Genomic DNA, 17,381 nt, shown 5'->3' with positions numbered 1-17,381 from the left:
GGCCAGGATGCAGAGGCCTAAGTGCATCCATCCCCTCCCTTTCTTAGAGCCCCTACCTGAGCAGCGCCGGGGCCCAGCACTCTGTCAAAGGTGAAGCCGTGTTCCTGTGGACACAGCGGGGGTCAGTAGTAGTGTATTCATCCTCCCCTGCTCCCTCATTCCACACCACATACCTGAGGCTCCAGAGTGCCCGACTGAAGTAGGCGAAGGCTCTTGGGTCCCTCTAAAAGAAATGTGGGGCCATGGGTCTCCTGGGGGCCTGAGAGAGGAGGGTGGTCATGTCAGTTTTCCTAACAGAAGACGAGCTCACCGCCCTTGCCGTCGCCCTCACCCTCCACCCTGAGCTCTCCGAAGGCTCTCCGCTTAGGCCTTCTTTTTTTTTCTATTGAGTGTAATTTGGGGGACTTAAACTTGGGACCCCTCATGCACTAGGCAAGTATTCTACCTCTCAACTAGATTCCCACATCTTTCAGTCTTCTTTAGACAGGTTTATACAGAGCTATGAATCAAATCCAAGGCTTCATGCAAGCCAGGCCAGCAACATCCGACTCCCTCAGCACTCTTACCTGATTCCTGACCCGACCCCACCTCTACCACCACAGTCATTTTGGCAGGTGGAACGGAAGAGACAGAGTGAGCCCCTGGCAGGCACGGTGCTTGCCTGCCCACAGCAGCCCCTGCGCTCACCACCTTTCCAGCCTCCATGGCTTCTGAGCCGCTCAAATTCCCCTTAATCATTCATGAGGCTCACCCGAGGGCCCGGGGTGGCGTGGTCAGTGACTGAAGACAGAGGAAATGGCACTCCCTTCTCTTTGGTGTGGTTATCCCTCGCTCTTTAAGAAAAAGTTAGGACATAATGTAGTGGTGGAGAAAACAGCGTGATGAGCCGGCAAGCGACTAGCTGTATCCGTGACCGACTTCTGGCCACCAAGCAGGCCTTTGTTGTTGTTGTTTTGGGGTTTTTGTTTGTTGTTTGTTTGTTTGTTTTTGAGACAGGGTTTCTCTGTATAGCCCTGGCTATCCTGAAACGCACTTTGTACACAAGGCTGACCTCAAACTCAGAGAGAGTTCCACCTGCTTCTGCCTCCCAAATGTTGAGATTAAAGGCGTGCGCCACCACTGCCCGGCTTTGAGATGATTCTTTAACACTCTATTTCATAACAATGTCAGTATGTTTCTTGTTGCTTATTTCTTTTCTTTTTTTCTTCTCTCTTTCTTTCTCTCTTTTTCTCTTTCTTTCTTTCTCTCTTTTTCTCTTTCTTTCTTTCTTTCTTTCTTTCTTTCTTTCTTTCTTTCTTTCTTTCTTTCTTTCTTTCTTTCTTTCTTTCTTTCTTTCTCTCTTTCTTTTTTGGCAGTGTCTTGTATAACCCAGGCTGGCTTCAAACTTACTAAATAGCTGAGGCTGGCCCTGAATTTCTGATCCTACTGCTTTGACCTCCCGCCTGCTAGGTTATAGGCATGCACCACCATTCCAGGCTACTGTACATACTTCTAAAAGATGACTGGTATTTGTTTTAATGTTAGCTTTTTGATTCATATGACATACTTTATCCTCTGCTTATGTGTATGGACGTGGTGTGTGCAGACCAGGAGCTGGTCCTCTCAACTGTTTGCTCATCTGTTCCTTTATTTACTTCTGTATTAGTGAATTAGTTACTTTTCTGTTTCTGTGATAAAATACCATGACCAGAAGAAAATTAAGGAAGGAAGTTTAACTTGGTTTCTGGTTGCAGAGGGCTAAAGACCATAACGTTGGGGGTGGGTGGAGGTGTGTGTGGGTGAGGATGGAGGCGTGGGTGGGTGGAGGTATGTGTGGGTGAGGATGGAGGCGTGGGTGGGTGGAGGTGTGTGTGGGTGAGGGTGGAGATGTGGGTAGGTGGAGGTGTGTGTGGGTGAGGGTGGAGGTGTGTGGAGGTGTGGATGGGTTTGCAAGCCTGTGTTCTCATGCTAATTAGGTACCCAGAGCCTGTTTGCACCCAGAGCCTGTTTGCAGTGTCCCACACCAAGGACTAGAGGATGTCTGGCCCCAATTGGTTTTTGACTGGTCAATAAAGTTACCAGTGGCCAATGGCGGGGCAGAGAGACAGAGGAGGGACTTTTAGGCTACCCAGAAAGGTACAGAGAAAGGAGGAAGCGAGGAGGTGGGGGGATGGGGGTGGAGGGGATTAGGGGATGGGGGGTGGGAGTAGGGGGGGTAGGGGGTGGGAGGTATAAGAGACCACACGTGCTGGAGGAAGAGACATCTGACAAGTAGGTGCAGGGCAGTAAAGGTAAAATATAGATTGTAGTAAGAGATAACTCAGGAATATTGGAGGGGAGTGTGTGTTAGCCACGTGATGTTAGGGAGTGGCCAGCCTTTGGCCTGCTTAGGGCATATTATAAATAAGGCTGTGCATGTGTGGTTTTCACTCGGGAATCCAGAGCATTGGGGTGGTAGCGACTAGCACAGTGTGCACGCGCTGCCGGGGAGTTTTGAGTGGTTTAATTTTTTACAGTGTCAAGTGGTTGGAGGTGTGGGTGGGGATAGCAGGGCTACAAGCCTGGGAAGCTGGCTGATCACATTTCTTCCACACGTGGGAAGCAGAGATAGAGAACTGGAGGTGGGGCAAGGCTGTAAAGCTTCGAATCTTATCCCCAGTGACATACTTCCTTGAGCAAGGCTTGACCTCTTAGAGGTTTCGCAGGCTCCTTAAACAACATTATTGACCAGGAAGCAAGTGTTTCAAGTACATGAGCCTATACAGGACATTTTTTAAAGCTACCACAGCGAGTTATTTACGTACTGTCTGTCTGTCTGTCTGTCTGTCTATCTTAGGGTTTTACTGCTGTGAACAGACACCATGACCAAGGCAACTCTTTTTTTTTTTTTTTTTTTTTTTTTGGTTTTTTGAGACAGGGTTTCTCTGTGTAGCCCTGGCTGACCTGGAACTCACTCTGTAGACCAGACTGACCTCAAACTCAGAAATCCGCCTGCCTCTGCCTCCCAAGTGCTGGGACTAAAGGTGTGCACCACCACTGCCTGGCTGACCAAGGCAACTCTTATAAGGACAATATATAATTGAGGTTGGCTTACAACTTCAGAGGTTCAGTCTTTTATCATCAAGGTGTGAACATGACAGCATCCAGGCAGGCATGGTGCAGGAGGGAGGAGCTGAGAGTTCTATGTCTTCATCTGAAGGCTGTTAGCAGAATATTGGCTTCCAGGCACCTAGGATGAGGGTCTTAAAGCCCACAACCACAGTGAACTCACCTACTCCACCAAGACCACACCTTCTAATAGTGCCACTCCCTGGGCCAAGTATATACAAACAATCACAGTATCATTTATTTATCATATTTATCTATAATATATTTAGCATATCTATCCATCCATCTACCTATTCATCTATCATCTATTTATTATATCTATTATCTATTTATTCTATCTATCTATCTATCTATCTATCTATCTATCTATCTATCTATCTATCAGCAGTATTGCATTTAGCCTTGGATGACCCAGAGCTCACTGTGTAGACCAGGCTGGCCTTGAACACACAAAGATCTACCTGACTCTACCTTCTGAGGGCTGGGATAACAGGCATAAGCTACCATGCCTGGCTTACTTATTTATTTTATTTATTTTGAGACAGGATCTATGTCTTAGTGTTCCATGACTATGAAGAGACACCATGACCAAGGCAGTTCTTACACATTCAGAGGTGTTAGTGCATTATCATCATGATGAGAGGAGGGCCACGTGCAGGCAGGCATGGTGCTAGAGAAACAGCTCCCACTCCCAGTGTCATACCTCCTCCAAGGGCACATCTCCTAATCCTTCCCCACCATCCACCAACTGGCAATTAGCATTCAAATTATGAGCCTATCAGGATGACCCTCAGTCAAACCGCTATAGTCTCTCTACATCTCCTGGCTAGCCTGGCACCCATGGGGTTTCCCTATGCTGTAGCCATGGAGCTAGGCTTTTTCTTACTGTAGCTGAGCAATGTTCTGTGTAGGCAAGTGTTTTGTAGCTAACTTCGTTTCCTTAAGGATTTATTTCTGTGCGTATTGTTGATTTGCTTGCATGTCTGTCTGTGTACCATGTGTGTGTCTTCTGTCCATGTTGGCTAATACAGTGTATCAGATCCCCTGGAAGTGGAATTATGGTTGGGAGTGAGCCACCATATGGGTGCTGGGAACTGAACCCAGGTCCTCTACAAGAGCATCGAGTTTCAAATCCAACAACTGTTTTGACTTCTCCAGTTCTCTATCACACTTTCACTTTAAAGAGAATATGCCAGGGACTGGAGAGATGGCTCAGCGGTTAAGAGCACTGACTGCTTGCTCTTCTAAAGGTCCTGAGTTCAAATCCCAGCAATGATGGTGGCTCACAACCATCCATAATGAGATCTGACACCCTCTTCCAGTGCATCTGAAGACAGCTACAGTGTACTTAGATATAGCAATAAATAAATCTTTAAAGAGAATATGCCACATGAAACGTCCATTAGAGTTATCTCTTTAACCACTATTTGATACTGTGTGCTGTAAATTTTGACTTTTGGTTAAAAAAAAAAAAGGAAAGAAAATGGTAACGTGCTGCCCTAAACCAATGTCCTCACTTTTGTTTTGTTCAACTACTTGTTGGTATTTTGCGTACTAAAATCAGTGGATTTCTTTTTACACTGAATGTGTAAACCTAGCTAAAATAAGTGTCTATCCCTGTTTAAATGTGACAAGGTAGAACACTGGAGAGATTCCTCTTATATTCTTTTATTTATTTATTTATTTATTTAAAATTTATTTACTTATGTATTTATTATTTAAACAAAGGCACACTCTGTCTGCATGTACATCTAAATGCCAGAAGAGGGCGTCAGATCCCTTTACAAATAGTTATGAGCCACCATGTGGTTGCTGGGGATTGAACTTAGGTCCTCTGGAAGAGCAGAACAGAGTGTTCTTAACCTCTTAACCACTGATTCATCTCATTAGCCCTCCTCTTATGTTTTTGTTGAGGCCATTTCAGATTTGACTGGAGTTTGATCTCTTTAATAGAAAATTTCATGGAAACAAACAAACAAACAAACAAAAAAACTATCCAACACACAATTCTAGGAACCTGAGGTCAAGATGCCCAGCTAACCGATTTTAGCTTCTGTTAAATTGTTTGCTTGTGCAAAAAAAAAAAAAAAAAAAAACCTCCCCCTGCAGTTGCGGATCAAAATACCAGGATATGAATTTTTTGTTTGTTTGTTTTTGTTTTTGCCTTTAAAAGCCTCTTGCTCTAAATGCCTAGAGCTATACTCGGGTTCCCCCAAATACCTGAGTTTAGTCCCAGTGTCTGAAATAAAAAACTTTCAATTGGCTATAAATTGTATCTGAGTGGTCATCTCTGGTCTAAGTCATATCAGATTCACAATGGTCAGCCTCTGGAGAGGCTCCCCATAACAAGGAGAGTACTTATTGATGACACTTTATTCCCCAAAGGGTGAAAGAATGGATGTCTGTGCTGCTTCGGTGACCTACTGTTACTGAAGGGGATCTCAAGGTGTCCCATGATGTGATGATGTTCAGGTTCTTTGTTTCTTGAACAATGAATTGGACAAGATATTGAGTAACAATGAAAGTATAGATTCATTACAAACGAGAGTAAGAATCACAGAGATTGCCAGGCAGTGGTGGCGTATGCATTTAATCCCAGAACTTGGGAAGCAGAGGCAAGTGGATTTCTGAGTTAGAGGCCAGCCTGGTCTACAGAGTGAGTTCTAGGACATCCAGGGCTACACAGAGAAACCCTGTCTTGAAAAACAAAACAAACAAACAAACAAAGAATCACAGAGATTGCCTCACAGGATAGGAGTAGGCCCTACCAAGTGTTCTTTTCTAGGCTCTTCTTAATAAATTTAAAGAATAAATGTAAGTCAGAGGAAAGTATGAAGAGGCTATAATTAAAGGGAAAGGACCCTTTAGCCAGGAATCTAGCTGTGTAGAAAGAATCTAAGCATCACCTGTTGATCAAAAAACTTATGGCCAATGAATTGAGACAGGAAGTGGGAGTTGGGACATCTGGCAGGTGTAGAGAGAATTCTGTGAAATAGTCAGGGCATAGGAAATTTGCTCCAGAATGCCAAGGAAATGTAAGAAACAAGGAGAGGGTCCCTGGTTCTGGAAAGACTCAGTGAAACAGTATTTGGCAAAACCAGAACGGGGAACTGGGAAGGGGTGAGAGGGAGGACAGGGGAAGAGAAGGGGGCTTACGGGACTTTCGGAGAGTGGGGGGGGGGGCTAGAAAAGGGGAAATCATTTGAAATGTAAATAAATTATATCGAATAAAAAAATAACAATAAAAAAAAATAAGAGACTTAAAAAAAAAAAAAAAAAAAAAAACAAGGAGAGGAAACCAGCCAAGTAGCTGAACACAGCTTAGAACAAAAGGGATAAATAAGTTAGGAGTTAGTTGGAGAACAAGCCAAAGCTTATAGTCTAGGCATTTCTTAATAAATAAGTCTCAGAGTTGTTATTTCAGGGAACAAACAAGTCCTGGGTGGAAAAGTCAAAAGTAATAGGTTGAAGCCTCTGCACACCACAGAAACAAGAACTCTAGCACAATTAGCAACAATGTACCTCCCTGCCCAGCAGTACATTTACATTTTCTAAATTCTCATCAGGAACTCTGCTTACAGGGAAAGAATATGTTTTAACCCCCCCCCCCCCCGTAACCTTACTGTTACTTTATCATAACTCTATTCAATGCATCTCTGGAGCCATCCTGTAATCTCACTCATGGAAAGAGAGAGTAAAGGTTTCTTAGCAACCTCTTGAGATGTAACTTAAGAGCTAACAAGAACATATTCATGGCTAATACTAATACAGTTCATTCTGAATCTCCCTTGAGGAGACAATACACATACTTACATTATGTCTTAGTTTCTTTCTGTTCCTCAGTAACCCTGTGGGTATGTCTTTCTTGGCATCTAAAGTGGAAATTTCTGGTTTCTTTGGAGTCTCAGTTGTGTCATGTGATGCTTTTCTGGAAACTGTCTTATGAGACGATGTTTTGCTAAGAACAGACATGAGGTGTTTTTCTGGAAGTGGCCTGGGAAAAGGGAGTGTGATGTTTTGCAACAGCGGATGCTTGAGAGAAGATGTGATGTTTGGAAAGAGTATAAATGTAACCCAACAGACAGTGGAGCACACTGGGTGGCATTGGTTCACCTTGCCGCTCTTGCTGGTCTTTGTTGGGCTTTGCTGACTCTGGTCTTCACTGGGTCCCCTTGCCTTCTTCTCTGATCATCGTCCTTCCTAGAGAGAAAGGCACCTACAAACTTCTGGTGGTGTTCCAGCAGCTTCTTGCCACTTCTTGGAACTCAGGCCAGCTGGCAGATCCTCCCGGTTTCTTCTGGATCAAACTGCCATTGTTGATTCATGAGTGGTGTCTGTGAGTGGATCGAGCTACCATGGCTGATTGGTGTGAACTGAATTGCTGACATCCAACATAGATCGGATTTGCCCCAAAGAACTGTTTCTAAGTAGGTCCACATCCTCCTTTCCCCTATTAACCTTTCCTTTCTATTTTCTGGTGTATGGTGGCCTAGAAGGGAGGTAAAAGCATTTAAGTGCACTTATTAAAGTAGGTTTTGAAAAATATAAGCCCATGGCCATCTCTTTCTTCCACAATCCTTCTGCTCAAGCTTCTAACTCTGCTTCAAATTGGTAACACCTGAAAGTGTTTTCTGCTTTGAAACCACCACTCTGGTTTGGCTTGAGTCAAGGTCTCTGAAAGATCAGGGGTATCCCCAGGGCACTGAAGGTGACAGGATGGAATGTGGTTTTTGTCCCATCACTGCCCACAGAGGGAGTGGTTGGTCTCCACCAGAAGGAACAGAATGCTTCCTTACCTTGATTGACAGATGGGCTGTTATATAATTTTGGACAATCTGTACATACACTGATATATATCCCATAAGTTTTAAAGATATATACATGCACTCGTAGTATATAAATTGACCGTATGACTACTCCGTGATGTGGTTATGGAAGGGTTTTATGAGAGGGATATGGAAGGTAGATACGAGAGAGAGAGAGAGAGAGAGAGAGAGAGAGAGACAGAGACAGAGACAGAGACAGAGACAGAGAGAGAGAGAGAGAGAAGCCAGAGATATCTGGATGAGTCCAGAGCAGAGAGAGAAAGGAGCAGACTGGCTGGGCAGGGTAATGGTGATGCACACCTTTAATCCCAGGACTTGGGAGGCAGAGGCAGGTAGATTTCTGAGTTCGAGGCCAGCCAGGTCTACAGAGTGAGTTCCAGGACAGCCAGGGCTATAAAGAGAAACCCTGTCTCGAAAAGGAAAAAAACAAACAAACAACAACATAAAAACAAACAAACAAAAAAACCCAAGGAGCAGACTGAACATGGCCAGCAGGCTGGACCTGGCTGGGGCTCTGTGAGAGAGTTGGGGAGAATGGTAGAGGGCAGAGAATAGAGAAGGCAGAGTGCAGAGGGCGAGACTTGGTGGTGGGGACATTGAAATGTATAACAAGTAGCCAGGCAGTGGTGGCACACACATTTAATTCCAGGTAGGCAGATCTCTAAGTTGGACGTCAGTCTGGTCTATAAAGAGAGTTCTAGGACAGCCAGGACTACACAGAGAAACCATGTCTCAAAAACAAATAAACAAAGCAAAAAGAAGAAAAAAGAAAGGAAGGAAGGAAGAAATGTCTGAAAGTACTTGTGAGTAGGGACTGAGGGTCCCTGCAGGCCAGCTCGGACCTTGATGCTTGCTGCCACCTGTTATGTTGACTGAAGAGCCACATGTGCCTTTTGCAGGAGGTAAGGCAAATGACTCCTGAGGAATGCTGGCTTTTAACAACTCCCCCAGATCCTCTGGTAAGCCAGGCTGCAATCATTTCTGGGTGTTTGGACCCCCTTTTGAAGTCTGAGAAATTGAAGTTTCTTTTGGACCTGGCAGTACAAACAAGGGACAATAGAGACGAGGGGATTTCCCTTGGACGGACTGCTTTAGAACAGACTGACAACCGCAGTCTGTTGATTGTGTGCCCAGTGTTATCTCAGCCTTGTTTATTCTCTCCAAGGAGGAAGTGCCTGACCCTAAATTACACACTGGTAGGGAGGCACTGAATACCAAACAGCTTCGAAAAGCCCACACATTTTTCTAAAGGAAGTTGCCCCGGGGGGACTGGGCTGTTCTATGCTTGCCAATCTCTGTACACTAACTCATTTCAAGTTCCTAATTACTCACCCCAAGTGAACATGCTGGGAAATTTACTTCCAGTTTTAGAAACTTGCTCTACTGAGCTTCATTCTACTCTATTTATTTATTTATTTATTTATTTATTTATTTATTTATTTTAAATCTTTTTTTTTTAAAGAATTATTTCTTTATTTTGTGTATGAGTACACTGTAGCTGTCTTTAGAAAAACCAGAAGAGAGCACAGGATCCCATTACAGATGGTTGTTAGCCACCATGTGGTTGCTGGGAATTGAACTCAGGACCTTTGAAAGAGTAGTTGGTGCTCTTAACCACTGAGCCATCTCTCCAGCCCTACTTTATTTATTTTTATTTTATTTTTTATATTTCTCACTCCAGCCCTGCTTGCTCCCACCCAAAAATTTATTTATTATATGTAAGTACACAATAGCTGTCTTCAGACAGTCCAGAAGAGGACATCAGATCTCTTTAGGGATGATTGTGAGCCACCATGTGGTTGCTGGGATTTGAACTCAGGACCTCCAGAAGAGCAGTTGGCGACAGCTGAGCCATCTCTCCAGCCCTCGTTCTACTTTCTACATTCTTCTCTTTTGTTTGTTTGTTTCTTTCGAGACAGGGTTTCTCTGTGTAGCCCTGGCAGTCCTGGCACTCACTCTATAGACCAGGCTGGCCTCAATCTCAGAAATCCTCCTGCCTCTGCCTCCCAAGGGCTGGGATTACAGGCGCGTGCGCCACCATTGCCTGGCTCTACATTCTACTTTAAATTTTATTTATTTTTATTTCATAGACATTGGTGCTTTGCCTGCATGGGTGTCTGTATAAGGGTGTTGGATCCCCTGGAACTGGAGTTACAGACAGTTGTGAGCTGCTAGGTGGGTGCTAGGAATTGAACCTCTTCCTCTGGAAGAGAAGCCAGAGCTCTTAACCGCTGATCTATCTCTCCAGCCCCTCTAGGTGCTAATCTTTCAAATTTAAACAGTGAATTCCATAGAGGCATTCCTTCTGCGCCATGCTGTCCTTGAACTCATAAAGTTCTGCCTGCCTCTGCCCCATGAGTATTGGGGTTAAAGCTGTAAGCCACCCCAACCGCTATTTATCTATTTTGAAGTGGGATCTTGCTATGTAGCCCAGGCAGTCCTGGAGCCTACTATCTAGCTAGGTTGGTCCTTAGCTTGACATCATTCTGCCTCATGTGCCAGGAAGGGGTTGGCCCTTAATTAGCTAGCTTTCAACTCTTCCTCACTGTCTGGCCCTGTGCAGGTGTTGTTCTCAGGCGGGACTCAGTGAGATCCGAGAGTGGGAGTCAACAGCACAAGTTCAACAGTCTGAGACAGCGTGGTGGTTTCCTCAGAAAAGGTCCTGAGTGGCCACCTTGGAAGTGCTATTATAAAGCAGCAGCTCTTTGCTGGTCAGAAGATGTGGTGATTGAATCTGGCAATGTCTCAGTCCCAATTTTAGGTTTAGAACAAAAAGAAAAAAAGAAACACAGTGAATACAGCATCTCCTTGCAATTTCCCACTGGTGTGGTATGCAAACCATCTGCATTTTGTCAAAGAATGTTTTTAGGTACCGCATTGTATTTTAGAAAGTTTCCCAACACCTCTAAAATATGCACAGTTCATGTCTTAAGTCTTTTAGTTCTATGAAAAGTGTCACTTAACATCTAAGAGCAAACTAGGAATTTCTCCACAAATGAACATTTTCTGCCTCAAAATCCCAGCAGTTATTGTTAGGATTCTGTCTAAGCTCCATCCCATAATTACCTGGCAACAGCCAGGTATGCCCCTCCCCACAGTTGCCTGGCAACAGCCAGGTAAGCCTGGCTTATAAAAGAGGATGCTAGACCCCTCCTCTCTCTCTTATCTCTTATTCTTCTTGTCTCTCTTCATCTCTCTTACTCCTCTTGCCCCTCTTGGGCTCTCCTCCCCTCCCCCCCTCTCCATGTGGTCATGGCCGGCCTCCACTTCTCTACTTTTTCCCTCTCTCTGCCTTTTTCTGCCTCCACTACCCCATTAACTCCCATCCTCTGCCATGAATAAACTCTACTCTATACCATGTCTGTGTGTGTCTGGTCCCACAGGGGAAGGGATGCCTGGGCATGGGCCTGCCTAGGCACCCCTTTCCCCCACACCACCCTATACCATATTCTCTAAAACCTATTTCTCTTCTTAGTTATTCCTGGGTAATATGTACCAGCCAGCTCCTGCTGTAAGCTTCTGACATGTACCTTATACCAGCTATTATTTGTCTTTAATGGTTCTTTTTTTCTCTGCCTCTCTCTCTCTCTCTCTCTGTGTGTGTGTGTGTGTGTGTGTGTGTGTGTCTCTGTGTGTGTCTCTGTCTCTGTCTCTGTCTCTGTCTCTCTCTCTCTCTCTCATTCTCTCAGCAGGAAGTCTCTTGTAGCCTATTCCAGCCTCCAACTTCATATAGATCTGAGCTTGACCTTGAACTTCTGATCCTCTTAGGATTGCAGCTGAGGGCCACCATGCTTGGTATATGAGATGATGCTGATACAAACTAGGGTTTTGAACATGCTGCCACTTTACTAACTGAGCTGTACCTCTAGTCAACTAACCTATATCCCCAGTTCTTCCTTCCCTCCTTTCTACCCTTTCTTCTTATAAATAAGTTAAGAAAATATTTATGTGTGTCTGTCATGATGATAATGGACTGAATCTCTGAAACTGTAAGCCAGCCCCAATTAAATGCTTTATAGACTTGCCTTGGACATTGTATCTCTCACAGCAATAAAAATCCAAAGACACTGAATAAACCTTTCCTCCTCTACTTGCTTTTTGGTCATGGTGTTTCATCATAGCAATAGAAACCCTAACTACGACACACCATGTAGCCAGGCTGGTCTGGTCTTGAACTTGCAATCCTCCTGCCTCATTCAGTCTCCTCAGTGCTGAGATCACAAATTCAAGCCAAAATACAACAATGTTGGTAGGTTCTGTTTGTTTTCTGTCAGGGTTTCATTATGTGGCCCAGGCTGACTCACACAGATTAGCATGCCTCTGCCTCCAGAGTGTTAAAATTAAAGGCATGGTCCATGGAGACTGGGAAGATGGTTCAGTGGTTAACAGCACATGCTGCTCTTGTACAGGGCCCTAGTTCTGTTCCCAATCCCATGTGTCAGCTGACAATTGGTTATAATTCTAGTTTCAGGGAACCCTTCAGGGCAGCAGGCATGTATATGGTGCACATTACATGGAGGTAAACAAACACAGAATAAATCTTAAAAAAAAAAGTGTGCCACCACATCCTGCAAAATATAGTAGTGCTCTGTGTGTGTGTGTGTGAGTGAGACTTTCAGATAGGGTCTCTGAAGTGGAAATTTTTGTTTGTGTCATGTGATACAGACTCATGTGAGGTTTTTGCTAAAGCAGACCCATGAGAGGACACAAGATGTTTGGAGAGAGGATAGGTAGGACCCAACAGACAGTGATGGGGCAGGGGTAAGGGTAGGGTGTGTGGGGGGAGGGTGCCTTCAATACTTCCTTGGTCTTGCACAGCTTCACTGATCTTCACTTCCTTGAGAAAGGCACAGCAAAGAATTGGTTTTCTAGCTGATTCTGGTAGCTGCTGCTGACTCCTGCTGATTTGGTGGAGGCCTGGCTGTTTCTGCTGGATTGAGTCACCAATCCAGCTGATTGGTGTTTGGTGACACTCTTTAAACTGGACTGCTGGTATCCTGACACTACTGAACTGGATTGCTGGTATCCTGACAACAGAGATTTGTATCAGCCACAAAGAACTACGCTAAACAGGTCCACATTGCCTTGCCCTATTTACCATCCTACCCTTGGATGGTGGGCTAGAAGTGGGGTCAAAGCATTTGAGAATTCTTCTTAAAGTATGTTTTGAAAAATCTAAGCCTACAGGCTTCCCTGTCTGTCTGCAGCTCCAGTTGTTCTGAGTCTATCAATGTAGACCTGGCTGGATTCAAACTCATAAAGATCTGATTGCCTCTGCCTCCCTAGTGCTAGGATCAAAGGCATGAATCACCATACCAGGCAATAACAAGTTTCCATTCAAACTTTTGTCAACCTTTGCATCTTTAGCCTCCAGTAGGACATCAACACACTTTAGTTTTATGTATGCTATGTAAGGAAAGTGTTCCCTAATCAAACGTAATATTTATTCCCATAAAGTTCCCAGATAAAGAAAAAATGATTTCATATACAACCGTCCACTTAAACAGTCCATGTCCATTCATTCCTTGACCTCTGCTGCTTGCCTTTGCGCATGGCCTTGGGCTGACTGCGGTCTCCATTAGAGCTTCACTACGGCATGCTGTCATGCATGAGGCTCCAATCTCAGGAAATCCCCCAATGTCTTTTCTCCACTCCCTAGCTGCTTTCCTCATCCATGTACATCCTGTGTGTTGGCCATGAGTGTAGAGAAAGGATTGAACGGAAGGACTCTTGGCCCTTTGTGACCAGTCTTTGTCTTGTTTTGGCTTTGGGGCTTTCCCCAGGTGATTGGGGTCAACTTTCTTGAATTTCTGCAAATAGAGGTGTATAAATCATATTGAAAGAGGAGCGTAAGTGGCTCCTATTGGCCCGCCTGTCCTCTCGGAGCATGGCTCCGTATCCTATCTGTTCTCTTCACTCTGAGGCAGGTCGCAAGATGGGGAACAAGAAAGGGGCAGGTGTGGGAAGGAAAAGAAGCTCACCCTGGGATCTTAGCTTTTATTTTCTGCTGGATGAGAACCAAGACAAATATTTATTATGTAATATAACTGACAAAGCCAAAGTTACCAACAGAGATTGAGCATGTTTTCCTAAAGCTACTGTTACCTGAGTCATTAGGGCAGTGCCAGCAAGCTGGGCATGGTTACCCATTCTCAACAGGCCAGTTAAACATATAATAGGGAAAAGTAGATTGTTCAAAAAAGTGTATTTAAGGAAGCCACACTGTAGAGAGGAGCAAATAAAAGTCCTGGTGACCACCACCCAAGTCCATCTCAGTATTCTGACATGGGGTTTGGTTTAATTAGGCAAAACTAACCAGTCTTGCTCGAGGTGCAGTTGGCTCTGTCACTGACCACTGTCTGGAGTGGTTGGAGACTCCCAGTAGGAGACTTCTCTGGAGAGTCCTGTATATTCAGGGACCATTATTTCATTCATCCGAAAGCCAAAGGGAGGGCCACAAATGTCTCTTTAGAACATTTTGATTGGGCTGGAATGGTTACACCGTCTCAAACAAGAATGTTAAAAAAAAAAAAAGGAAGCTTACTTAGAGCCAGTATGTTTACCTATTAGAGTTCTTCTAAGTCTCAACAGTGCATCTCATAGAACATCTTACAATTTAATTTCTGAAAGGAAAACCTTCAACATAGATAAATACGGGCTGTTGCTGTCACTCAGTACTAGAGTGTTTCCCTAGCATGCGTCAGGTCCTGGATTTGATATCCAGTACTACAAATACCTTTGCATTGGTGAATTTGATTTTGCCTGGTGTGGCAGTGCCATGTGTTTGTAATGCCAGGGTAATTGGGGCTGGTAGTAAAGAAAGCACAAAACTGCCATCCCATGATTAGGGAAAGGTTTTATTGCAGATAAGAAAGAGAGAATAGCTAGAGGTATCTGGGGAGTCTGTCATGGCTACCTCTCAGGGAGCTGGGAGGAGGAGAAGGAGTAGGCTGTGGATTGCCAGGACTACCTCTAGGGCACAGAGGGGGTGGCAGAAGTGGAGGGAGAATCCTGCCAGCTATAGGGGTGATGTTAAGCTGAGGTGGAAGGAAGGTGAGCGAGCTGGAACAGTAGCCAGGATGGCGACATCTCAGTAGCCCGCAGCAGCCTTTGTAAAAAACAGTCGTCCCCATTTCTCCTAACCTTAGCCCTGGACAACGGCTATATAGATTTCATTTGGCGTGACTGCTTTTCAGTTGGCCTTGGTGCGCATAATTATTCCATTATATCTGACTTTCCTATTTCTTTCTCCTTCTGCTCTGGTGAATTCTGTGGAACTAGATGTTTCTTGATGTAATGATTCTTAAACAATTAAAAATTGAGGCATGGGGCACAGCACAGTCCCACTGGCCCAGGTGCATGCTGTGTGTCCTCATCTTGGAGACAATGCAAGAATTGCACAATGGCAGTTCCAGATTAATGCCTGACTTGCAAAGAAAGTTTGAAGAAATTATTAAAAAATGAAATAGAGCCAACATTGAAACACCCAAGAAAGAAAAAATTATTAAAATTATGAAATAAGTTTTGCACCACATTTGAGAGTGGTTCCTGTATAAGCAAGTATAGAATATGTAAAATTTATACTTGTAAAACTAAGTCAGAACACTGGGACTCTTTTTTTTTTTTTTTTTTTTTGGTTTTTTGAGACAGGGTTTCTCTGTGTAGTCCTGGCTGTCCTGGAATTCACTCTGTAGACCAGGCTGGCCTTGAACTCAGAAATCCACCTGCCTCTGCCTCCCAAGTGCTGGGATTACAGGTGTGCGCCACCACACCTGGCTTTGTTTTTTTGTTTTTTTGTTCTTTTTGTTTGTTTGTTTTTGGAACACTGGGACTCTTAGGAAAGTCATTGTGTGCATTGTGTAGAAGCTGATAGCAGAACTACAGAGTTAAGGGTTAACCTGATTCTTTCTGGCCACTGCCTGGCAGCTTTGCCCATGTCATTTACCGCTAGAACTTGACAAGAAAATACAAATAGCTGACCTCAGAGCTCTGAAGTATAAGTCAAAAGTTAAAGTTTAAACAATGATAAGTTTACGATTATTATTACTTTGTCCAAAGGCCTTGGAATAGGGAAAGCTTGAAACTTTGGAGAGCAATTATAATTCTTGATTCTTTGTGGGAGGTGGTTATTCTTTTGAATTTGATTTGACAATGATTACACAGTATCTTTTTTTTTCTAGCTGCCTTTAGAGTATCAATAAAAGACTGGGGCAAGAGAAAGGCTAGAGAGAGAGGGTGAGAGAACATGTGGAGACCATGAGAACATACAAAAAGTGAGTGAAGAGAAAATGTAAAGAGTGAATGAAGAGAAAATGTGAGGTATGAATAGAACATCTATGTGTGAGTAGAAAGAGAGTGCATATAGCAAGTGTGAGATGTGTGTAAAGAGTGTGTATATGGGGCTGGAGATGTGTGTAAAGAGTGTGTATATGGGGTGTATATGGCTCAGCTGGTAAGAGCACTGACTGCTCTTCCAAAGGTCATGAGTTCAAATCCCAGCATCCACATGGTGGCTCACAACCATCCGTAAAGAGATCTGACACCCTCTAATGGCGGCTGAAGACAGCTACAGTGTACTTACATATAATAAATAAATAAAAATTAAAAAAAAAAAAAGAGTGTGTATGTGAGTGCAAGGGGAATGCACAGAGGTGTGTGGGAGTGTGAGAGTTCAAAAAAAGAAAAATACGGGAAAAACAGAGTACACAAGAGAATACAGTGTGTGAAGCCTCGAGCTGTGAGTGAGCAAGAGAAAAAGAGAATGGGGAGAGAGAGAGAGAGAGAGAGAGAGAGAGAGAGAGAGAGAGAGAGAGAGAGAGAGAGAGAACTTTAAGCCTTAAAAAATTGCCTATCGGCTGGAGAGATGGCTCAGCGGTTAAGAGCAGTGACTGCTCTTCCAGAGGTCCAGAGTTCAAATCCCAGCAACTGTACATGGGATCTGATGCCCTGTCTGAACACAGCTACAGTGTACTCGTCATACATATCAAATAAATAAAATATTTTTTATTAGGTTTTTTTTTGAGACAGGGTTTCTCTGTGTAGCCCTAGCTGTCCTGGAACTCACTCACTCTGTAGACCAGGCTGGCCTCGAACTCAGAAATCTGCCTGCCTCTGCCTCCAGAGTGCTGGGATTACAGGCATGCGCCACCACTGCCCAGCAAGTAAAATCTTAAAAAAAAAAAAAAATACCTGTCAGTTTGTACCTGAAAAATAGTCTGTGTTCGTTATGCACCTTCTAGATATCCCTACTTCCAGTTGAGAACTCCCATCCTGTGCCAAGGCTGGACCCTGACAATGGCCACCTTTCAGGGGACTGGAGGAGCAGAGAGGAAAGGTGGAGAGGGAGGAGGCTATGAATTGCTGGGACTACCTCTAGGGCACAGAGGGGATAGCTGAAGTGGTGGGAGAGTCCTGCCAGCTATAGGGGTGATGTTAAGTTGAGGCAGGAGGAGGGCGCTTAGCTGGAAC

The sequence above is a fragment of the Apodemus sylvaticus genome, chromosome 13 (genome assembly GCF_947179515.1).
Source record: "Apodemus sylvaticus chromosome 13, mApoSyl1.1, whole genome shotgun sequence".
NCBI classification, from domain to species: Eukaryota; Metazoa; Chordata; class Mammalia; order Rodentia; family Muridae; genus Apodemus; species Apodemus sylvaticus.
Note: the sequence above shows the minus strand (reverse complement) of the source record.